General features: G+C 40.9%; 1 protein-coding gene across 2 annotated transcripts in view; it reads right to left on the bottom strand.

Annotated features, from left to right (window-relative positions):
- PJA2 (praja ring finger ubiquitin ligase 2) overlaps positions 1–9,934 on the bottom strand; it is a 37,174-nt gene extending 27,240 nt beyond the window's left edge. Inside the window, exon 1 of one of the 2 annotated variants that reach the window (XM_031605033.2) lies at positions 9,591–9,934. The gene's annotated coding sequence lies outside the window, so the exon portion shown is untranslated. Of the gene's footprint in view, positions 1–9,504 lie in introns of both variants that reach the window. The other variant, XM_031605032.2, reaches the window with a different exon arrangement.
- Between the last annotated feature and the right edge of the window lie 15,352 nt (positions 9,935–25,286).

Genomic DNA, 25,286 nt, shown 5'->3' with positions numbered 1-25,286 from the left:
CTAGATGGAGACTCCAGTTACTCAACTTGGATTTAAATAACAACAGTGAATTTCCAGTTTTACAAGCAGCAGTGCTCTGGACAAGACAGATTTTATCATTTCAGTTCACAAAAGAAAGTCACAGAATGAAAATGTGAATAATTTAAAACAACATGCTATTGTCACAATTCCCACCTCTCCTCCCACTACAGCCAGATTAGCACTGAAATCCTTGAAATACATTATGCTCACAAACTCCAAATAACAAAAACTAGAAAATTTACTTTCAAAACAAAGAATGTTCAAAGGGAATTTAGCTTCTTTGATTGAGATTTATCTACATCTTGGAAAAGCACACCAGAAATAAAAATTAAACATTTTACTAAAGAACCTGATGCACTTATCTGAAAGTTCCTTCTTCAGTCTTTGGTTTAGCAGCGACTTTACACTGCTCATTAGGATATTTGAGAACACAACAGTGTTATTTCCATAAGCAAAATACACATAGTTGAGCTGATACTAACAAATGGAGTATGCTTCAGGGATTTATTTTTCAGGCATTAGTTATTGTCTTTTCATTAACCTTCCAGGTCATTTTGCACTCTCCTTTGAGCATAGGAATTCCACTAAGTCAATGTTTTTACTTAGCACAGCTCCTTATCTTTGCCTGCGGCTGAAACTAGCCCGCAGTCCCACTTCAATAAGCCGTCAGTCTGACTTTCTGCTGCATTCACGCTAAATTAAAACAAACCTTTTTTTGTTTACCTGTTGGATTACATAAACTGATTATTTTGTTAACGACTGAAACATCAGCTGGCTGTATCTTCAAACAGACTGACCAATTTAGGTTTCTGGAATCTCACTAGTGCAAAGGATCCCTTTTGCAAACACAACCACACTTTCTTTCCCACTGTGGGCCTAACTTTGGAAGCACAGTACAGGCAATTAAAGATACCTGAATGTCTTTGTGAGGAAAAAATGATGCTTACTGCCAACTCCTTCACTTTAATGACAAAGTAATTCTGCATTTAACACCACTTAGAGAGTCAAGAAAAACAACAAGATTTACACACTGTGAACTCCAAGAACACTGCTGGGCTCTTCACAGTTATTTATTATGTCACATCAAACTAAACTCTAGAAAGTATTTACACACCCTTGTGCCACCAGATTGACTCTATCAATTTTGGTAGAATCAATGCCACTGACAGTAAAACAGTAATATCAACTGCCTATATGACCCTAAGCATACAGAGTACCAGAATCAGGTTCTCACACTTGAGAGATATTTCACTCCACCTCTGCTCTGCACCGTTCTCATGAACACAACCTGCCCAGAACAAGGCAGAACAAAGATTTTTGCAGCATTCTGACTCCAGCAGGTGGGGGGTAAAGAGACCAAGAGAACAGGGTTTGCTCCTCTCCTTGCAATAGCAGCAACTGGAAACCACAGCTGTTGGGTGGAAGAGCAGTAACAGACTGTTTTTTGGGAACACAGAGGAAAAGACAGAAGGAAGAGGAGGCCTCCAAAAACATGCCACCTGTAAAAGATAGAACATCTGTGTACTGCTTTGTTACTGTCTGAAGCCGGGTGATAATGGATGAAACACATTACTAACCATGTGCATAAAACAACAACTTAGAAGATGGAAATTCTAAAATGCTGCTTCAGAAAAAAAGCTTTTGATTTCAACAGAAGAACATAAATTTGAGGGAGGTTTCATGCTCCTATTTTTGTTACCTATAGAAATTAGTGTTAGATAGCACAATATCATACAAATGCTGACGTGTTAGACTATGGTAACACAGTAGACATTCCTTTGAATTGCCTAAAAGAAAGTAATAAATGTGTAATACATATAATAAATACAATAAAACCAAATAATTACTAACAAATAAAGTTATCTTCCTCCACCAGTTTTAAAATAAGACTCCTAAACAAAGACCGCTGCAAAATATTCTGATACTAATCCGAATCTCTCCCCAAATACCATATGAGAGGATGAACACCACTGACAGCAGCTTCCTTTCACTGTGTTGAACACAGTTTCTACTTCAGATTTCTCTTAAAGTTTGCTGTTTTGTATGCATTTTGTGCCAGAGTTGCAAAATGAAGGTTTTGAAACATTCCAGTCCAGTTAAACTTTGGAATGTACATGGTTCAATTTCTGCATTAGTCAGTATGCACATTCCCACACTGCAGGGTCAGAATAGCTACAAACCCCTGTATTGTCAGAACTTCCTTCTGTCCCTAGACATTGCCCTAAAGCTGAGGACCCTGCAGATCCTAAGCATCATTGAGACTCTTCCTGTCAGCAGGGTGTAGGGGATCCCCACACAGATGCTGCTGCCCACTCACTTCAGCCAAATGGACAGGGTCAGGCAGGATCACTCCGCTGTTGCTTCAGCTGTCGATCTGTGAATTGGATCAAGCTAACTTTAACAAATCCCATTCTTTAAGGGTCTGGCTTTTTTAAAGCTCAGGTGACAGTTCTAACAGCATAACTGAGGTGGCAAAACTAAGCCAGAAGAAAGCAGCTAGAACCAGGGATCACTATGCCAACTGCTGCCAAGGTTCCTGCATTCCTCAGCCAGGGACTCACTCTTCACTGAACCCTTATATGCAACTATTCCATCAGATGTTTCACCATCCTTCTAGCATTTAACCAGTACCAGTTCATAGTCTACATGGTGTCAAGTTTATCTGCACTGCCTTGCTCAGATTTTAGGTCAGAACTAGAAATAGTTTGAATGACTTTCCTCTACCTTGACTTAGCACTGATTTCGGTAGGACATGCAAATCTGCCTTACTGACTGCCAGCACTGGCTCACCATAATAATTGCTTTTCCAGTTTTTATCCTGAGGAATAGCTTCTGCAGAAATTCTACATTAAAACTCAACTCAAGAGACAGGAAAGATTAAGCAACTGAAGCACTAAGAGCTTTTAAAGATAAGGACAGCGTATGTATCGTATGCCCTAACCAATTAAGAACAAGCCTCACCCTCCCTTTAGAAAAGAGCATTACAGCTTGGAAAAACAAGAAGTCTGACTTTGGCAGCAGCCCCTGCAGTGATCTGCTCTGTGCTTTAACTGAAGGGCTGCTGGGTTGCAACACATCTCTCTCTATCTCCCTTCCTGAGACAGGGGAAGAAAATATGACACAAAAAAAGAGCTAATCACTTAAGGACTTGCTTAATTAAAGTAAAATAGCAAAGGCTGTATAGAAGCAAGGGGATAAAATAATTATTCTTTATTCCCATCAACAAGCTATGTTCAGCCACATCCCAGGAAGGAGAGCCTCGATACATGCAGATTTTAGGAGAATACATGCCTTCACAATCAGAGCCCCCCCGCCCAGCTTTTATTGCTGAGCCAGACATCACACACTGCAGGAAATCCCTCTGCCTGGTGTGGGCCAGTTGCCCTGGCCATCCCTCTACTCACCTCTTGTTTCCCGTTGCCTGCTAGTTCTGAGGGAGCTGGAGAAAGCCTTGAAGCTGTGCCAGCACCAACTACCAAAACATGCTGCGATATCAAGGCAGCTCCAGGCACAGGTGCAGAACCCAGTGCTGTAGGGGCTGCCTGGGAAAGGGGAGCCAGACCCGGCACGATGCCTCCTGCCCACACAGCTCACCTCCGGGCAGCAGCCCTCAGCTTAGCTCACCCAACTCCTCTCCCTTCCCCAGTCCTATGATTGTTCACACTCTAAGCATGTACTGAACTAAAGACAAAGACATAAAGAAGTAGTTTCTCTCATGCTTTTTAAAAAACTACCATTTTTTTTTTTTTTTTAATAAATCATGTACTGATAGTCTGACTCCTTTTCTCTTTTGCACTCAAAGTTACTAAAAAAAACGCTCCCTTTATCTGTCCTATCTTCCCTTTGCCTATGACCCTCACATTCTTTTTTCAGCTTCAGCTCCTGTTACAAACTTTCTGACAATGATGTGTCATGGTTTTATGATTTTTGTTTATTGTTATTGCACTTCATAACCTCATGTAGAGCACTGGGAGTTGGAGAGTTAATGCTCCCAGAGGTCTGGGTGCCTGTTCCAGAAAAGAACAATTATTACATTCCCCAGAAGACTGTTTGCTGTTATCATTTCTGCTCAGGGGGAAAATATGCAAGGCCTTGGTAGGTCACCCAACGTTCTCTCTTCCCTTTTCTTTTTCGGCTCTCCTCCCTGCTGCTCATCCCGACCACACACATTGCCTCAGCACTACTGTAAGGCCTACAGCTCTTGGACACTCTTTCTCTCATTATATTTGATCTATTAGCTTCAATTCTAATTATATTGTAATATAGTGTGTTATTTTGCATTCTGATTCCATATGTAGTAAATTAGTTTGTTTCTCCTCAGATCATTGCCACTGTGTTTAATCATACAAGGTCCCTTTTCCAGAGGCACAGATTTGCGAGTCCCTCCACCCCACTAGCCATGGAACCAGGCTGAACCAGCCTGTAAACCATTAACAGGATGCATTTCTTTTGAGCTGAAAGGCCACAAACAGAAGCCAGTACTAAGCAAAATGCCAAAACTTTCTTAAAGTTTAAAGTAGACTAGGTTTGGTTTTACTTTTATCAGTGCAGATGACCTCAACATATATTAAAAAGTCAGAACAGTCATTTACTTTCCTGCTGATAAACACAGCAGAGCACAAGATGACAGCAGAATCCCAGGGTGCAAATTGAAGTACCAGATGTTCTCAGAAAAGACAGAATTCACGTCATGTCCAAAGATGTATTTTTGCATTGTTGTCTCTAATAGAGACAGCTAAGGAAGAAGGTCAGCTTAACCCAAACTGAACAAACACTTACCTACTATAAATAGTAATGAAAGTCATTCTCAGAAGTGCCTATTATTTTCCCTGTGAGGAACAGTGAAACCTTACTGCTTTAAACATTTTTTTCCCCCACAAACATCTCTTCTTGGATGTAAGAGTAACAGAAGCCTCTGATCCAGCTGACAGACAGAACATATCCAAAGTCAGGTCTCAAGATAAAATTTGAAAATTTAGACATGAAATGTGAAGGAGTTATCACAGAAATACTAAGAAAACGAGAATTCTCAATGGGGTATTGCTGTTTAGTAGGAATAAAGTACTGAGCAAATTACCAAATCAGGAATAATTGCTGGCGTGCAGCTCTGTAAAATACAGCACAAGGTTATAGAGGCCCCCACACTGCAAGAGTCAATACTTCCACTGCGCTGTAGCAAACAGCAACATCCCATGTAATATTAGAGAGAAGGCTACAGGATGTGCACAGTTAATACCTCTATCCTGATCAATGTCAAAACTGGATCTAGCATTCTGCAAATAATTAAAAAAGTATGAAATGGCACACGACCTCCCTGACATTCAGAAACAACACATGGAAAGGACCTAAAGGAAATGTTTCTACATGTAGCAATACTATGCAACTTAAAGCTGCCAGATAGCAGTTCTGAATGTGAGAGCTTTTGGAAGGCAAGGCAAGGCTGGGAAGGGAAGGGAAAAGTCAGACTTAAGACCTTCCCAAGGTGCCTCCCCACACTCACACTCCCAGTCTTGGCCCTAAGCCCATCACAATTTCAGACATGTGCTCTCCTCCCAGAGGTTGGGGTCACAACGACACAGAAATGAGTTTCACATTATTCTTAACTGATGCTGGGCTGAGAACAGGATTGCTACTTTTTTTTTTTTTTTTTTTTTTCAGTCCCTGGTGGGAAGAGTAAGATAGGACCTACAATGTTACTCCCAACCACTACTTGCTTGCTTTCCTAAAACTCAGGTGACAAATCACCATTTATCTGCTGATCACCTTCTCATTTTTCTGCTTTTGCACATCATCTCATTTTTTTCCTAGAAGATTACAGTTGAAATGTTCTATACGTGACACTGGTTTCACAGGGTGCGGTATAAATGCTTGATTTTCTTGTCATTTCCTTTTAAAACACAGCTACCATTTACTCATAGCCTCTTCTGACAATCTTAGAGGTACATTAGAGATGTATTAGGAAGGAGTGAGTTTTCAGGGGTCAAAAATGCTCTTGTTGACTTCTGACTCTAAAAACTGCTTAAAATTGCTACTAGACAACTTTTCTGAAGCTGTTATGGGATTACAAATATCTTGTTCAAACACATCATGGACATTCACCTGTTTATAATGCAATGTAAGCTACTAAGAAATTGAAATAGAATGCTTATTTAGTCATTTGAAAATGTTTTAATATCACTTGAGTTACGGGAATTTCTCCTGATCATTTCAGATTTATCTTACTTCTGATACTAAGCTGATGGGGAAGGACATTTTAGGGTAACTGATTACCAGTAATCTCCTGAGCAATCATCCACAATCCACTGTCAGGATCAGAGTAATTTTTCTGTATTTCACTTTTCTGTGTTATCAAGTATCATTTCATATTCATTCAGCTATCACCCTGGGTTTTTTTCTTCTTGCACAGCATCTAGGAGAAAGGTGCTGCAGATGTTAGAGCAGCACCCAGAAAGCCACAGGAGAATTTAGGATCTGAACACCTGCAAACTTTTCAGATCATGTTTTAGTAACTAAGTACATATCGAAGAACAGATGTATGTGACAACTGGAATTTTTTCTGCTCCCAGCCACATACTTACCTACCCAAAATGCTCTGCATGGGTCTAGTACCAAAACATCATGCATGAAATAAATCAAATTTGAGAAGCTGTTTCATGATTAATACTATTGGCAGCATAATCTCTAGATATCTTCCTCTACAGTGACACATAAGCAATTAGCAATTCACACGGTTGTATGCTTTGTCACTCTTGCAGAGTATTCTACCCATTACCACAAGCTTGCTAATAATTACCTGTTTCCAGTGTAAGTTATAACCAGCTCCACACGTACCAGCTCCAAACAGCCAACGAGACACAGCCTTTAAGGCAACAAAGGTTCTTGCAAGGACTATATTTTCTACTTTTAACAACTTAAGAAGTGCTCTTGTATTAAATAAATACAGCATTACTCCCAAACACTTCAGAATGTTCCTGTGATTAACAGAATTAAGTGTGTTTCATCCAAATAAGCCTATCAAAAAATCACAGGAGCTGAAACTTCAAAGACTGATATAAAGTACCGCCTAAAGTACAACTCAAGTTAGCAAGTTTTAAGGGCATGCAAAGCACCTCTCCCCCACTGTCGCTTTGACCAGAACGCTGCAGTTACTGTTCTATCTTCCAGTGATTTGAATTCACGCCACGTTCAAAATTGTCCCTGTATGATGAAAAAATATTCAAGTTAGTGAAGTTTTAAAAATGCTTTTGTCAACCAAAATTAATGCAAAGTAGCCTCTGGGGACCTGTACAAACACATTACCAAATATACTGGGCTGCTCCCAAAGTAATGCCTCCAGTTTTTCTGATGTTGGTAGTATGGCAGTAGAGGTCGAACCTTCACACCAGTATTCCATTGTGTTTTGTTACCGTGTGACAGATGGCAGCAGGGGGGAGGGAGGCAATCTGACAAAATTGCATCTGACATCAACAAGCACACGAAGCAAAGGTGTGCCACTGAATTTCTCCATGTAGAATAAATTTCACACACGGACATACATGGTTGCTTGCTGAACAGTTACAGTGACCAAACAGTGGATGTGTACAGTGAAAGCTGGACTGAGTGGACAACAATTTCCTAACAACAATGCTGCCACTGTGAAACAGCAAGTCACCTCCACTGGTGCAGGACTTATAAACATGGCCCTTGTTCACGACTGGTGAAAACACACAGCTAACAGTAGTGACTACACTGAAAAACTGTTTTCTACATGAGGATTTCCTACATCAAAAAGCGTTATTGTGCTCTTCGTATCTATTGTAGTTTCTATGGAAACAATATTTCCACAGCATTACTTTCAGATCGACCTCAGAGAAACAAAAGACTGCTGAAGCTTCTTTACAGCACTGTAATGGACACTTTCAGACTTCTATAGCACTTTCCATGAAAACGCAGGGGAATCATTATAGTACCAGTGAATAAATGAGTTAGAACAAGTTTACTCCACATACTTTATTCAAAACATTCAGAAATACTACCATAAACACTTATCAAAATGCAAATTCTATGATTGGAACTTCAACTGCATCTACAGCTCTCAATCCCTCAAATGCCAAACAACTGCCAGAGACTCTAACACATTGTCCTCAGCACAAGGTATTCTGGCTCCTGCCTCTGCAGAACAGTCACGTTTTTTTTACTCTAAAACAAGCCTTATGAGACCTAAGAGATGAAGAATCAAAACACACACAACCCAGCAATTACTACAGATCGCTGTGCGTACTGCTACGTGAAAATAGCAGCCAAAATAGTTCAATTTTTGCTATTCATCTCAGCATTTTGCTGTACATCTAACTATTTGGTGAATTAGTCTAATACATTACATCAGTATTCCTTACTTAGTATGCTAAGCTGTTTTAACAGAAGCAAACATTTTCAAGAGAGCAGTTAAGGCAGTAATTTATAAACCTCTTATTCTGGGGCCTTCATCTGTCAGAAACCCACGCACACTATCAACACTGCACTGCAATTCATTGTATTGGTGATGGAAATAAGCAACTGTCATATTTCATACTATTGCCTCGATCCGGCAGTTTAATACCACTTCAAAATCACACTTTTTTTTTCTGATCCATTTTTTCCAGGCATTTTCTTTCTTTAGATGGGGAGAAAGAACAGGAAATCAGTTCCAAGCAAGTATGACTCAACAACAAACAAACTTGCTATCTGCACTTGCTCAAATTTAAACATACACACTTTTCCAAAATTAACTTTACATCCGAAAGGTCTGCATTCACGATCTGTGTATGAACAGGAAAGTCTGACAGCGCTCTTTATTGTTACGAGACTCTTTTTGCCTACGCACAACCTGAAAGAACTTTATATACATTTAAAAAGGCCTTTCTAAAGCCCCTCAGTATGCACGCAGAGAACACAAGAACCACACTGAAAGAAGCGTCTAGCAGTAGAGGAATACGGGAAAGGGGCCCAACTGCAGCCTCCCAGCCCACAAACGCATCCTTTGATGCTCCAGCTATACACAACGCTTGCGATGAGACCTGCAGCGCTAACTGCCCGCTTTTCGATCACGGCAGCTCACGTGCCACGTAACAGATGCGCGCTATTCACACGCGACGTGGATCCGCCGCCCGCCACCCAGCCGACCCCGCGGGCGCCCCGCGGCCACACCGGAGCCCCCAGGCGCCGCACGCGAGGGAGGCGCCCGTTCCGAGCAGCCGTACCGCCGTGCGCGCGGAACGGCTCGCGTTCGGCCAGGCGTCCCTTCCGAGCGGCCCCCTCCCCGCCGCGGGGCGCCGGCAGCCCGCAGCCCGCCCGGATCGGCCTCGCCCGGAGGCTCTGCCGACATCCCCGCGCCTCGGGACTCCGGCTCGCCGCGGCCCCTCGGCTCCCGCCCGCCGCCCCGCCGCCCCTCGGCCTTCCCCCAGCCCCCAGGCCGTTCGCTCCCGCGGGAGCCGCTAGTCGGGCCGGCAGCCCCGGGGTCTTTACAGCGCTGCCCTGCTCGTCTCCTCCTCCTCCTCCGCGAAGCCGCGCTCCCCGCCGGAACCCACTGCCAGAGCCGGCTCCGCGCTCACCCCTTCCGGGCCCGGCCGCACGCCTCCCAATGCCCACCGCAGCCCGCCCGCCGCCCTCAGCACAGCCAATCCTCTCTCTCGGAGCGAGCGGACGGCGGCCAATATGCGGCCAGGGGGAAAAGGAAAAGGCCAATTCCGAGCGAGGGGCGAGAGCTACGGGCGCGTCCCTCCCGGCCGAGGGGCGGGGCTACCGGCTACGGCTGCGTCGCGACAAGGGGGGAGGCACCGCCCTCAGTGCTGAGGGCCGTGGGGCTGTGGCGGCCAGGAGGGGGGCTGGGCGGCCCCTGCGTGCCCTGGTGGAGCTCAGCTGCTTTCAGATATTATCTGCGCACATTTCTTTTGTTTTTATTTTAATTACAGTGCTCAGTTAGTTCCTCGGTTCCTCTTTCATCTGCTCTTTCCAAAGTATTGGACAGCCTACAAACAGGAGGGGAATCAACTCTTTGAAAGGGTTGATAACTGCAGGACAAGGGAAAATGGTTTTAAGTTGAGGGAGGGGAGATTTAGGTTGGACGTCAGGGGGAAATTCTTTACAGAGAGAGTGGTGAGGTGCTGGAACAGACTGCCCAGAGAGGTTGTGGATGCCCCATCCCTGGAAGTGTTCAAGGCCAGATTGCATGGGGCCCTGGGCAGCCTGGGCTAGCAATAAATGAGGAGGTTGGTGGCCCTGCATGTGGCAGGGGGGTTGGAGATTCATGATCCTTGAGGTCCCTTCCAACCCTGGCCATTCTGTGATGTTGTGATTCTATTTCAGCTAACAGAGTTCTGTGTCATCTCGCAGTCACAGGTGTCTCCGTGCTCCAGTGGCAGGGGAAATTCCTGCACAAACAGGGCTGAAAGAAGTAGTGGGCAATGGATGTGGCCTGCTTTCAACTACAACTGAAGTGTTCAAGTGTTATCCACTGCTTGTCACTGTGTTTTGTACATGGACACAACATGTCCAGTTAGGAGTGGATCATGTACAAACAGTTATACCTGCTTGTTGACGTATGGTATCCAGTAACCCCCTCTCCCCCCCTTCCCACCTCAAGCAGGAAAGCAAGTTTATCTCAATAGGAGATCTAATGAAACTGGGTTTCCCTGAATGTGTCCCATGCTCCAGTTGCTGCCCAACAGCAACCATCACCAGTCACCCATTTTATTAGAGCCCTTCCACACGTCTTTTACCTCATCTGCTCAGTTCTTGTTCCTTCCATGTTTCCTTGCATGTAAAGCAAGACAGGAGTCAGGATGTGCTTTGCCAGTGTGCACATACCTACTGAAAGCTAGGAAGCCATGTAAAACAGAAAAACTGATGAATTCATGCTCAGCAAAAGTCCTAACTTTGTTTGCTTTCTCCTCTACATTTCTTCTGATTTTTGCAAAACTTGATGAATTGTTATTGCAGTTGACATGCGGAATCAAACTCTGTAACCCAAGGTACAGTTAATTCAGTGTTGCACAGCAACCGGATGCAAGGGGGATAGATCCACCTAACTTGCACACCATCAGGAAAAATCGTGCTACAGATATAGGCTGAACTAATGCAAAATGAATAGTTTTCCCAGAATTCAGATACATTTTCATTACACTCCCAAAAGTTCATTAGCATGCATACTCTCCCCTCTTGCAGTGCGTAGTGGGTCGTGGGATGAATATTAGTCGTCTTCCTCGCAAAGGCTTCTGACCTTTCTCGCTGTAAACTTCTGACCTTTCGGGGAGGCCATCCCACCAAACTGGTTTCTTCTTTTCCTGTGGACATCTAATCACCTCCCTGCCAAATGTCCTTGGGCTGTTCTCAAACCCTTATCTTTATGGCCTTCATCCCCCTCACTGTCCCAGTCACAGTGTCTGCTATCGCTTATTTTCTAACAAGCTCTACATTCTTGCTTCTATAAACTATCTCTAACTATTCCCCTTCACCCCCCTTATTCTCAGTCACTGTGAAGCCTTCTTGCCTTTTTACTTTCACTTATGAGGCCCTTCTCACCTTTCATAGTGTTCCTTTTGTTAATTTTTTACTAAAATCAAATAGAATTCGAAAGAAGTAAGAAAGTATGCTGGTGGGTACATAGGCAGGCTGATGGACGGACAAACCAAACATATATTTTGCAGTAAAGAGAAGGACCAAAATAGGCTAGCCTACACAAACAGTAGAGCTTAAATCCCTCAGCAGCAGAGGGTATAGAACTTAGAAGTTTTTTGTGTTGTAAATTATCCTCTTGCAGAGCCCAGCATAGATGAGCATACACGGAGCAAGAGAAAGTAATCACATGGGTTATAATTAGCCTCTGTAAGTACTCTTCTTGGTACATTAACCCAGCAATCCAAGGAGATACAGCAAGAGTTTTGGCAGTCCATCTAACTGGAAGGACACTACTCCCATGCAAACTTGTGCCTGAGAAGCAAGTGTGAATTCTTCCTGAAAACTTTCTTTGATTCATGGATGATTATATTTCAGTGAAGAATTAATCCAGAAATTCATGAAGCCTAACAGTTTCTAATGAATTTTAAATGGTTGGAAGAGACATCTCCACACTGCTGAAGCATCTGTATTGTATTCAAAAGACTAAATAAACACATAAATAGAAAGATTTGCTACTTGAGCTGTGTTTAATACATCTAAGTGAGAGGCATGTAGAATTTTCTGATTTTTTTAATCTTGATAGTCTCCAAACCAAGCTTTTTTTCTCAGGAAGCTGTGTTGTAGCTGCACATGCTGATGCTGTGCCCAGTATGAGCCCAGAAAGCACCACCGCATCCAGGAGCATTATCCTTTTCACAACTCCCAAATTATTAGGTTTTATAGCAAGAGAGGAATGTTATGGTCATCCATCAAGTTCATCCTTCTTCCTACAGACATTTGAATAAATAGATGACAGAATAGTAAAAGGCAGACATGAAAAACAACAGGATGATATGTTCCTGTAACAAAATTCTATTGCAAACTATAGGGGTATGTGAAGGGAGTGCACCTGCTCCTTAATGGGTATCTGGGCACAGGCCTTTTTTAGTGCCACAAAGGATAATGAGATAGGAAGGAAGCCATAAATAAGAAAACACAAGCACATGGACCTGATAGTGGATAAAGTAGGCAGTATTGGGACCCAAACATGGTCAGCCACATGGATTGGTGAAGGTATGAGAGAGGGTGTGAAGGTTTATTCCAGCTAGGTTGTCTGGCTGGGGCCCTAATCTCTTGGGAAACTAACTGGGAAAAGGAGGTAGTACACGTGAGAGGTCCGCATGTGCTGGCAAACTGTGAGCAGAGCCTAGGGGCTGCAAGTGTGGGTGTCCATGGGAAAAGGATGTGGGCACAGGTGTGTGCAGCCAGCCATGAGTGGGAGCAACCAGTGGGTGGGCAATGGGTCTGGCATGCAGGCAGGTGGGCTGGGTGGGCAGAAGGGCCATGTCATGCAGGATGGGGTGGGTGTGTGAGTGCTGGTCACCAGGGGACATCACAACAGGGGCTGCTGGCTCTGCCAGCCCCCGTGGGAGGGGATGGGCTGTGCTCTGTGGGTATGGGTCCTGCTGCAGGTACCCTCTTATCCTCCATTCATATGGCTGTAAATTAAGGAAAGCATTGTGTGTTTCTGTTAAAAAACAAACAAACAAAACAAAGCAACAATAACAACAAAACAGGTAAAACTTGAGAAAAATAAAAGATTCAGTTAATAGAATGAAGACAGAAGATTTTAAGTTAGTTAAAATAACTTTGATGAAGCACTGAAAAACAGCGAAGGGGTGCTGCTAAAAAGGAATGTTACTCAAAATATTATGATTTGTAACTGAAATGGTCACAATAACTGGTGAAGATTGTCTCAAAGAACAGACCCTTGGATTAGCTTTTAAATACACACGAAAATGTTTTGTTTGCTCATTTCAAGAGCTTATGCTTTTGATTACTAGATAAGTTAACCAAGAGAACTGGAAAACGCCTAGCAGTTTTTGCAAAATGTTTAAGGTTTGCTTTTCAGAATAGAATGCAAAATATTTCAGATACCAAATCCCAGAGAAGCTGAAGTAGTTCAATCAGTGTTTACTGGAGCTGACTGAAGTACAATGGGCACGTACTAAATGAAGTACAGTGTTACATCTCCAAATTTTTGTACAAATTCTACTTTGTCAAGGCTGCAAGCTTACCCATCCCTTCTGGTGCTTGGTTAGTAAAGTCAGGGCTTTTGTCAAGACCTGGATCCATGTCCAAGGTAGGCTCCTTCGCTGATAAGGGCAAACAAAGCTGGAAGCAAGGACTTTCCCTTCCTTTCCCCTGGGTAAGCCTTCCACCATGGCTGTACAAGTTGCCTTACTCTGTCCATCCCTGCAGCTTTGCAGCAGCTGGGGGTTAGGACAGTCCTGCACCTCTGCCACTCTACCCTGGCCTCTAGCTCACTAGAGCTCACTAGAGATAAATGAGTTTTAATCTGTTAGGAGCAAAATGAGTTAAGAGGTATGCTATGTTATCATTGTTGATATCGTGGAAATGATTAAATTAAAAAATAAATCCTGGCCTAGTCAAGGAGAAAGAGCAAACATTCTGGAAAGCTCTCTATCTCCTCAAAAGCTCAATAAAAGTGTCTTCTGAATTTGCACAGTGCAAGGATTTTAGCTGCTCTGTGAAGATAAAGATTACCATGCCCAAGCTCTGAGAAGATAAGGATTACCTTTCCTGAGCGTAGGTAATGGAAAATGTGCCTGTGTCTCAGAACTCCAGCTCGCAGCCTGTCATTTTAGCTTCAATCGTCATGGAAAGGGAGTTTGTCTTAGTGTTTTGGTGATCTGTAAGATGTATTTTTAAAAATCAAATCAAACTGTGCTCCAAGGCAGGGAGATGCAAGTTCAAAATTAGACAGCGTTGATACATTTTTACTTCTGTCTGTATTTTTGGCAAAGACATTATGACCTGGGAATTGTGTCACTATTGTGCAGTAAAGTCTGCACTTTGTATTTTTCCAAATGATTCTTTCAGCCTTTTTATTGACACTCTTGAATACACAGTTGCTCAAGATACTTCTTTTTCCTTCTTGAAATAATGAAAAAATTGATCCAACAAAAGGCAGATCTACTGGGTTAAGGCACTCAGACATTTAGTAGGTGCCATGGATGAAGACTAAATCCTAAACCAGGAAAAAAACTGTATGAGTCATAAGTTGGGCAAGCTTGTATTTCAAATACTTATATGCAATTGTTTTCCAGAAAGTACTGTGAAAAAAAACATATTATTTTGAAAAGTGCCTGCTTTTTGTGAGGATTTCCATATTTTTGTCAGCAGGAGTTGTTTTTGTTTTGTTTTGTTTCGTTGTTCCTAGATAGAGTAGTGAACTGATTTTTCTTTTCTGTTTCTAGTCTCTAGTCTTCCACTACTTAAATAAATCCCAGTTTACATTTAGTAGTTCCTGGTCTTTCATACCTTTTAGCAAGTTTTCCTCAAAATCAAGACCACTTGAATCTCTGCAAGATGTTTTATGTGTATAGTGCTATAGCACTATAGTTAGTTGTGCTATTGTGAGTTCTTATGTGAATAGTTAAGGAGGAATTTTGATGTCTCCCTATAGATATCCACCTGTAATTATGAAGTCTCTAATTCTGCTACCCCAGAGAACTTATGTTGACTGCCTAGCACTGATAATCTTGCTGCACAGAGAGAAGCACAGGGTCCTCCTTGCTTAGCACCACTGAACAGAACTGTGTCAGATACTTTGACTGAAGCTACGAATTCTGTGCTTGTTTTGGAAATAGAAACAAACCTCATGGTTTTTCACTGGCATTTTTATCCCTTTTATTAAAATAAGCCTAAGGAAGGCAAATACTTCTGTAGTGTAGACTAATATAGGGGGAAGGTAAAATCTGACTGTTCTCAGATATTACTTAATTAAAAAGTGAACTGATCCAAAAATTGATGCTGTTGACTTAGTAGAAAATTTAAATATTCAAATTGCATGGCTCACTGTGTCATACCTGCAGCTTGATTTCCCAATACATCCAACTGTTTGTCTGTCTTCTTCAATTTTAAATTTCGTTATGTTTCAAAGGCAGTGAGTCATACAGATTGCAATGAGAAAGGAGCAGCATAGTCCACCGTGTCAGATAACTGCCATGTTAGTTCAACATCATTTTTTTTCATCCACAGAAGACCAGACCTGCCAAAACTCTCTTCATAGAACAACTGATTTTAAAATGATACAAGCATCCTAATTAGCAGAGGAGTTGAAAACTCAAAATATAAAGTTTTCAAAATAAATAGAGTGGTATAATTCATTTGCAGAAGATTGATTTTTTGCCAACAAAAATCTGTCTGGGAGTTATTACAGGAATTATCTTGGTACTTATCTTCATTCTGTTTCAGTAACATCACCTGTAATATTTTATTGATGTAACTAGCAAACCAGATGGCAACTTTAGTAAATCTTGGAGAAAAAAAATAATTGATTTTTGTGCAGTCATTATGTATGACAACTAGGAAATTTTAAACTGCATATACATATTGATCCAGTCAAGCCATCTTGTTATGTATGTTGATAATCTGCGATCCTGTAGGTTGTTAGACACTTCCCTGTCTTCCAGAAACTACTGGCTGTCACCATGTCTTTTATTTGTAAAACTTTAGGAAACTGTTGGCAGAATCTGAAAGTTCTGTGTAACTCCTACAAGCCTCGCTGTAAAAGCCAAGCTTATTTTATTTATTCTATTACATGTTTAAAGCTAATTTGTTTTTTGGCAAGGAAAGGGGACCACATACATGGCCTGAATAATTTTTTATTTATTGAGCTCTTAATCTTCCCTGGCCAGTTGGATTGCTTATTCAAACAGAGCCAGTTAATAAGGATACAAAACACAATTATCTCACTTAAAACAATTGCTATAACATGCAAAATTAATGCTGAACTTTTCTCTTTTTACTGCTTCCCAACACTTTCAAACAAAACATGAATATTTTCTAGTGACAATATTTTAATGTATCATCTAGAGACTAGGTGGGGAAGAACATTTTCATTGCAGCAATATCTCATCTAATTTCAATGGAGAAAACTCTACCAGCAACCATTCTACCTTTATAAGCATGTAAGTTCCGGTATTTTCTACCTACCAAGTATATGGAAAATTTATCAGTCAGCTCTGATTAAGAAGCTGCACAACTGGGCAGATTTGAAGAGACAGCAGTCAGTCTTGTGTGTTCCAGAGATAACATAAAAAATGAGATCCAGTACAGTTGTCCATGCATAAATCAGGATAGAAAATAAATATGGTGGCAGCAGCCTTGCTTATATCTGCCCTCAGAAAAAGGATTTATAGAGAAACTAACCAACAAAACACACAGAATTTGACTCTGGTATTTTCCCATAGCTTACAGCTTATATTAAAATAAATCATGGGAAATATTGCAACATGTAACATTGTTATATGTAGAAAATTCACATATTTTAGAAGCTCACTGATTGTAGTGAATGTAGAAAAAATAAAGTCTGTTATTACCAAGATAGTAAAATAGAAGGAGATATACCCCACAACACCTGTAGATCTTCACAGTTAATTTTGGCGTGGTGTTCACTTGAGCAGAAGATGCAGAAAATTCTGCTGTGATCTACTCTGCCTGTCTGTAGAGGATCTATAGAAAGGACTTCAGTAATACTTTATACAGACAAAAAAAAAAGGGTGGTGAAGGTTGGAGGTGGGGCTGGGGGGCTGGGAGGTGAGGTGTGTGGGGGGAAAGTAAATGAAAATTCAGAATGATTTGCAAACCAAAGCATATTCCCAGTGTTTAGAGTTTTTATTATACAAAATCAAAAAGTCACACTATACAGAAAAAAAAAAATTAAACATTGCTTTCCAAAATGATTCATGTTTCAAAATTTCACTTTATGAAAACATTTTATTTAGTTCTTTCATCTTTTTCTTTCCTTCCTCCTTCCTTCCTTCCTTCCTTCCTTCCTTCCTTCCTTCCTTCCTTCCTTCCTTCCTTCCTTCCTTCCTTCCTTCCTTCCTTCCTTCCTTCCTTCCTTCTTTCTTTTCTTTTCTTTTCTTTTCTTTTCTTTTCTTTTCTTTTCTTTTCTTTTCTTTTCTTTTCTTTTCTTTTCTTTTCTTTTCTTTTCTTTTCTTTTCTTTTCTTTTCTTTTCTTTTCTTTTCTTTTCTTTTCTTTTCTTTTCTTTTCTTTTCTTTTCTTTTCTTTTCTTTTCTTTTCTTTTCTTTTCTTTTCTTTTCTTTTCTTTTTTCTCTTCTCTTCTCTTCTCTTCTCTTCTCTTCTCTTCTCTTCTCTTCTCTTCTCTTCTCTTCTCTTCTCTTCTCTTCTCTTCTCTTCTCTCCTCTCCTCTCCTCTCCTCTCCTCTCCTCTCCTCTCCTCTCCTCTCCTCTCCTCTCCTCTCCTCTCCTCTCCTCTCCTCTCCTCTCCTCTCCTCTCCTCTCCTCTCCTCTCCTCTCCTCTCCTCTCCTTCCTCTTTTTTCTTACTTTTCTTTCTTTCTCTCTTTTTTCTTTATTTCTTTTTACTTTTTCTTCTTTTTCTTTTCTGTATTCTCTTTTTCTTATTCCTTTTCTCTTTTCCCCCCTTTTCTCTTTTTCTTTCTCTTTTTCCTTTTCTATTTGTGTGTGTGTTTTTTTGTTTGTTTGTTTTTCTGTCTCTTATTCTATTGTTTGCTTTTTTTTTTTTCTTGAATGAAGATATTTCTGTACAGATTTCCACTGTGAAAAAGTGTCATTTTAATATGCATACATATGAAGCACTTTCTGAGCCTGTATAAATATTTACACATCATAGCACCATGCAGATATTTATTATCTGTTATGATCTACTGCATGTTTTCTAGTTTCTTGGGGGGGGGTGGGGGGGGGTAGAGGGGGGGGAAAGGCATTGATGTCCCGATGAACTCGTGATGGATGAAGGTCAGGGGAATTCTTACAGTAAAAAAGAAATTGACAAACTTGTGACCAGGGATGTATGTTCCCTAAAGAGCTGTTGTGGTGCCACATGCTTCCATGCTGCAGTGAAGCTCTGCAGGGGATGGAGAAGTGCTGCCCTGCCATGTCTTCCAGCAGAGCCTTTATGCAACTTGACTCTGACACTTCCAGGAGTACCAAAAAGGATAAAGCTAAACATTGTCACAGCTGATGGATTGTCATGATGCTCCGAAGCATCCAGCTACTAAATGGGATGACAGTGGGAGGTTTTCACCAGAGGCCTTGGGGCACAGGTTGTAGAGGTGCAGGGGGAGCAGCAGCCGGTGCTTCCTATATTCTTTAAGCAGGCAGCGTGGCCAGAGTAAACCAGAAACTCGTCTCCAGAGGAACGACGCGCCTGGACAGCGGAGCGCCGCGCAAACGCTGCCCGCCCTCCCGCACCCGGCCGCCAGGTGGCGCCCCGGCACGTGGGGAACGGAGCGTTCCTCGTCGATTTCTGAGAGCTCAGAGCCCCGGCTGGTGGGTAAAGAAAGAAGGGTCAGAGCTATGTGCTTTGTGAGGCACGAGTTTCTGTAAAGCAGTCACCGTTGGAGTAGCCACGGGCTGACAGACAGTGATTTCATGACACCGCGGTGATGCGGTTGCCTTTGTACAGGGAGGGGAGGAGCACTGTGGGATGGTCAACTCAAACGCTGCGTCTCAGCATGAAAAAGATCGCACGTGCAGATTACAGCTGTCACACAGATACCTCACAGTTTGTCTCAGAACAGCTATCAAAGAACTGTTGGGATAATTCTGTGAGCATCGTACAGGTCTCGTCTGCTACAAGTGGAGCAGAACGTGGAGAGGAAATCCGTTGAATGCCAGATTGCATGGGTGTTTGTGCTGCTGAGCTAGCGAGGGCAGCAACAGCAGTGTGTGATGTCACTTCTTATCTCCAGTGCCTTGCGGTAATCCACAGCTGCAGTTGGCGTGGGATCTGGACATATGGTTGGAGCTCATAAAAGGCAACAGTCCGTAAGGTCAACAGACATATGTCTGAAAGGCCAAAGAGTTAATGTGCCCAGAGGTCTGTAAAGCAGGAAGCTGAAAACAAAGTGAGTATCACTGTTTCCAAGAAGGGAAAAAGGCTACATTTGAAAAGGCTACATTTGAAAGCCTGGGGAGAAGTGTACTTTTTTTTTTTTTTTTTACAGAGATATATATTTTTTTAATTAAATGCAGAACAAAGTTTGTATGCAATTCCTTAGCAGAGTAAATTTCATTGAAACAACAGACCACTTCAGTTTTCTAAAAGGTGAGGGAGGAGCTAGAAACAGTTTGGGTATCAGTCATATGGTTGACTGTCAGCCCAGTGAATAGTATTTGGATGTTTCTCACTCACTGACTTCTGCATTTGTCTAAATGTTTGTCTTTACGGGATGTGAGCATATACATCACGAAAACATCAGTATTCAGAAGTGCTGAAGCTACTGTATTAAATACAAATGTACATCAGCATTAGGTATTCAGGACATTTTTAACTTTGCCACGCTATTTCAAACTCCAAATATATTTCAAAAGTAGAGATAGGTCATTAAACCCGGAGGTTGTTGAGTAATGTTGCAATTTGATCAGAGTTCCCTCTGTCAGATAAAGAACCCATTCACAATTAGCAGGTAGTGTGGATAGCAGGCAAAATTTATTGGGTTTGGTAATTTATTCTGCTCCTGGTTTGCTGGCTTCATCTTGGACTTAGTGCCAGAAAGTGCTGTAGATAAAATATAGAAAATATGTATTATATATATATAATATATAAATGTAAGAAGAATTCTGAGGAGGCCACTCCTTCTTTGGATGCCTTTGACTTTGTTCAGCCATGGAGGCCAGGTTGCCAAATTATGTTTCTTTTCCCACTGTCAGCATGTATTTCTGGTCCGCTACAGCATGCAAACTGAAATCCTCAGACCTGTTCATCTTTCCTTTCCTTTCAATTCTCTCATGTTGCCTTTGTCTGAATCCTCTGTTATCTTCTTACTTGCAGAACACTAGAACCTATCTTATCACTCAGACTAAGAATAGAAACAGGTCACCTTGAAATGACCTTTAAAAAGCCAGTTCAAAACCACCTTGTTCTTTCAATAATCTATACAGATTCTCTGCCATTTGTATCTTGGATATAACCCCTAACTTTTCTTCCTTCCTTCCTTCTTTCCTCCCTCCCTCCTTCCTTTCCTTCTTTCTTTCTTTCTTTCTTCACTTCTTTTTGTAACTTGCTTCACATTTTTTTCTTTCCCTTGCAGACTCTGCAGCCCTTCATATCAACATTTGCTCAGTGTATAGTTTTCTCCTTAAAGCTGGTGGATTTAGAGTGTTGCAAAGTATATTAACTGCAAGCAGTCAGCCACTGAGACTCAGAAGCATTTTACCACAGTGGCTGTGCATCATAATCTGTTTATTTTATAGTTATCAAAGCTCTTCTGTACCATCCATATCTATGGGAAGTTGACTGGAAAGTTTACTGGGAGCAGAGCTCAGGTAGCAGCTGTAGTAGCTAGTGCTGACATTGTTCCAAAGGTCTTACTTTACAGTCTCCAAATGGGTAAGGGTTAGAAAGTAAGTCAAGAAGGGTGCAGGATGCTAATTGTTTGGATCCTAAGATCCAAACAGTTTTTTCCTGATTCTCCATGATGGATGTTAAGTCTAACAATAAGCTATTTTCTGAACATTATAGTCAGGTACAAAATGAAACAATGGCCTTCCTTGAAAATGGAAAACTGCTTTACAAAAATACTGTTCAAAATAAAGTAGCACCTCAACCATGCTTTCCTATATTTTGATGATATTATATGTTGCATGGTATCCTACTGCTAATAGCAATGCTGCCTTATATAGGAAGAACACCAGAAGCAGTTCTTGCACATGTGCTTTGCTATAGATCTGGTCTAACAAACTCTCAGTTCCCAAAACATTAAGTTGTCTTTTTGAACATCTGTTCTTTCATCATGCAAATACCCTGGTATAGTTACAGCTAATTCCCTCTGAATAGTACTGCTATATTCAGGAACAGTGGCAGGACGCTCAAGCTACTAGCCTATCCATATTGACAAAAACATGAAGAATAATAGATTTTTACAGCTGTTGCTTTTGGCATCATTTCTGCAGATTAAACATGTCTTTTAATCGTGTGGGGTTTTATAATAGGACTCATTTTAGGACTTTGTACTTGGTTTCTTACGTAAGTTTTGCTTGCAGTGTTGGTAGAAACTAAGGAGAGAGAAGTGATGAAAAAAGCATGATCTGCTACTTGCTGTGGGAAAACAGCATCTCATTTTCAGTGCTTGTGTCCATGAATAGTGATGTCCTTGTGACTCAGCACTGCTATACAGGAAATTACTATTTAATTTTAAGGAGCATATGTGGAACTGTTACGTTCATCAGCAATAAGACAGTACTCTATTTAAATCTACAACAGCTACAAACTTTACCTTGTTCCTCATGTACTGTAAATTTTAACTACATAAAGATTCATTTGTAATAAAAGAAATAATATTTGCAAAAGTTACCATTTGAATGGAGAAAAGAGCTCAGTGATATAATGCTTTATAAAGGTGTTACCTCTTCTGAAATTTCTTTGAATGCTTTTAATTAATTCTATTCCTTTTCTCACGATAGCCTACCAAAACGTGTTCTAAAGGATTATTTGCTCTTGTTTTTCCTGCAGATTATGCAAATCTAGAAGGATGTGGAACCTCCCCCAAAGAATCCATAAAACACATGGAGTACTGTCATTGTTTTACTTACGTGACATTCTGCAGAGCTTGGCTTATTTCTTTTAAACTGAGGAGAAAGCTTCTGCATATCAAAGCCAGAAAGAGGTGTGCATAGGTGGACGTAAGTGTTTAGGTTTCAGAAGATGTGGGGGGAAAGTGTAATAATAACACCTGAAATTTAGGCATGTGGCTAGCTTTGCTCAAACTTGCAAGAGGATCAGGTGGTGTTATGAGATTTCTTTGTTAGTTTCATTTCTGTATGTCAGCCATACCAGTCTGTTTTTGGATCAGTACACTCTGAACTCTGAAGCAGAACTGGAGTATACTTCCGTTTTAATGTGTTGTAAATCCTTCCAGGCCAGCTTTTTGTGAGGTAGCTTGGAATCTGAAGGAACATGGCTGAAGCCAATCTTCCTATGGTTTATTTTCTCCTCATGAAGTCCATTTAAGGTGGTTTCTGATACACAGAACCTTCCTCTTAGTAAAACAGATTTTTTTTCTTAAACAGCATTTTTCTCCTACAACCATTTGCTGCAGTTGTATTTTATTTTGAAGGAATTGTTACTGCTGTCAGAGCATAACAGTTCGAATGACCACTTTTAATTTTTGTCCACATAGAGGACATTTGAGTTTGCTATAATGTAGCCTGGGATATGGAGAGTTTTATAGCCCAGAGAGAAGATGAGCAGGAATTACTTGCAGAGGTCAGATGTTATGTAAGAGCTGTGACAAAATACAATAATATTTCATATAGATCCTCCTTACCTCTTATTTTTCTGTCAGTATAAATAAAACACTTTACTGGATTCTTCAGACATGAAACGCAATTATTCCACCTGGTATGTTGCAAGCACTTTACAAAAAGTGATGCAAATTGTGATATAACTCTAACAAACAAACAAACAAACAAACAAAAACCCTATATAAATTACACACAAACATAATAAGCATATACACATGCAAATACTCAAACTATCTCCTATCACAAACTAGCTTATTCATCTCAGCTGTCAGTGTGAAAATGGTTAAAACTCGCAGTAAACAAGGAAATTCATTTTAGAAGCAATCTTTTTCTAGCTGAGCTATTCTGTCCTACACCTATACTTTGCTATGAGGCTTCTCTAAAGATTACCTCTGTTCTCATGTCTAAAAGGAAAAGTAAATACTTCTTCTCTCATTCCCTCAACTATGAGTTGTTGAAATTGGAATGACTTCCAGAACAAACGTGAGGTCAGATCTCTCCATTGATTTTACTGCATTCAAAAGTGTCATAGAACTCAGCACAAGTTAGAGCTTAGGAAGTGCTGTGTTCTGCCACCTGCCCTAGTAAGCACAAAAGGCCTCAGCGTTGGCTCTTGAAGGACAGTGTTTGTGCAAGACCACCATAAGTAAAAGCAATCTTACAGCTTTCTATACAGCCTGGGCAAACTGCAGAATTTCTGTGCCCTTAGACATGGTACAGTCACTGAAAATCCATGGCTACTTTTTTTATTTTTTGCTGAGAGAATCATATGTTCTCTTGATACTGAAGTACTCTACATTTCCAGTAATGTAGGAGAAAAAAGAAATAGAATTTTGTATTCCAAGGCTGGCCAGGGAACAGCAAGATGACAGAAACAATTTTGAATTTGCACTATTTACAGTGAAGTAAGAATGATATTTACATTCTCACCCAAGGGACTTTGGTTTTTCTTTTCACCTTTGGTTTTCCTTAACTGTTGCAAAGAACCTCTCCTGGAATTTCCATTATCCATTTATGCTCTACACTTGGATTGCCTGTCAGCTGTTGAAACCTCTGTAATACATTTTAGACAGAAGTTTGACAATTGAAATAGGAGTTATGGTTTCAGGTAATCTACTGTTCTTGGTCTAGAGGAGCTACAAGTTAAGGAAGCTTTTCAGAATCTGGATAAGCATTGCCTTTCCCTTATCTAGAATATCTTTACTGTGTCCACATTTACACATTTGCAGAACAGTGCAAATTTGCATAGGTGAGTCTGTAGAAGACAGATTATATTCCTGTTTTGGAAAAATCTTTGGCTTTCTTCATTTGCTCAAGGATTATTTTCTCATGTTTTTACCCACCTTGTTTTCCCTGCTGTAACACTGACTGTGAGTGAGTGACAGAATTAGTTTTAAACAAGGTTGTAACTAAAAATCATTCAGCTGATTGATGTTTCCTTGTAAGGAACTCTGGGTTAAATGTGTCTAAGATTTGTTTAAATTGAAGTAAAGGCTGTGCCTCCCTGAGAGGAAGAAACTAGAATAGCAGTAAAATGTCATATAATGCACACCTGATGAGTTTAAAATTGGTCCCAAAGGGAAAGGGATTAGAAATGTAATTTTAATCTTTCATTGAAAGAAGCATGGGCAGGCTATTACTTGTGTTACACCGTATAGTTTAGTGTCCAAATAGATTTGTTCCTTAAGGCACTACAAAACATGAAAGATTTTGGGGAACCAGGGAGGAAAAAAAAAGAAAGAAAGAAAGAAAAAAGATATGTGCAGGTTTTGCTATGTATCACACTACCCAGTGCTCTTTTTTAAGGAGAATAAAGCACTGGTTTAAGTGACAGAGAAGAGAGAACATGGGGCAAACAGCTTGGAAGCCTGCTTTGATACCAAAGTGAGGTGAGCCATGAATTTCAGTATTTCTGCTCTCCTTACATTAACCTTTGAATCCACAGTCCTCATGCCTCTTGCTGGGAGAAACTGACTAGAAGATGGATACTTCATAATCCTACTCTTCCTCTCCTATCTTTGCTGGTATATTTCCAGAGTTCATTTCTGCAAATGTCATCTTATATATAATGATCTTCACTGAATGAACAATATTTGCAGCCATTTGAAACCTTGAATGCCATGCTATTATGGGAGATATGGAGCTTAATGTTTTGGTGAATTGAGACTCAAGAATATGTGCAAACCTTATGGGAGAATTTGACTCCTAGCAGACATATATTATTGAATTGGGCTGCAGACACTGAACTGTTTTACTTGGAAAGCCTAACTCTGTATTTGTGTTGCTACTGACTGCTGAGGAGTTTTTTTAGAGCAATGGGTTGTTTTCAGTA

This window comes from Phasianus colchicus, chromosome Z (genome assembly GCF_987193195.1).
Source record: "Phasianus colchicus chromosome Z, bPhaCol1.hap1.1, whole genome shotgun sequence".
In the NCBI taxonomy this organism is placed as follows: domain Eukaryota; kingdom Metazoa; phylum Chordata; class Aves; order Galliformes; family Phasianidae; genus Phasianus; species Phasianus colchicus.
Note: the sequence above shows the minus strand (reverse complement) of the source record. Positions and strands in the feature narration are given on the sequence as shown.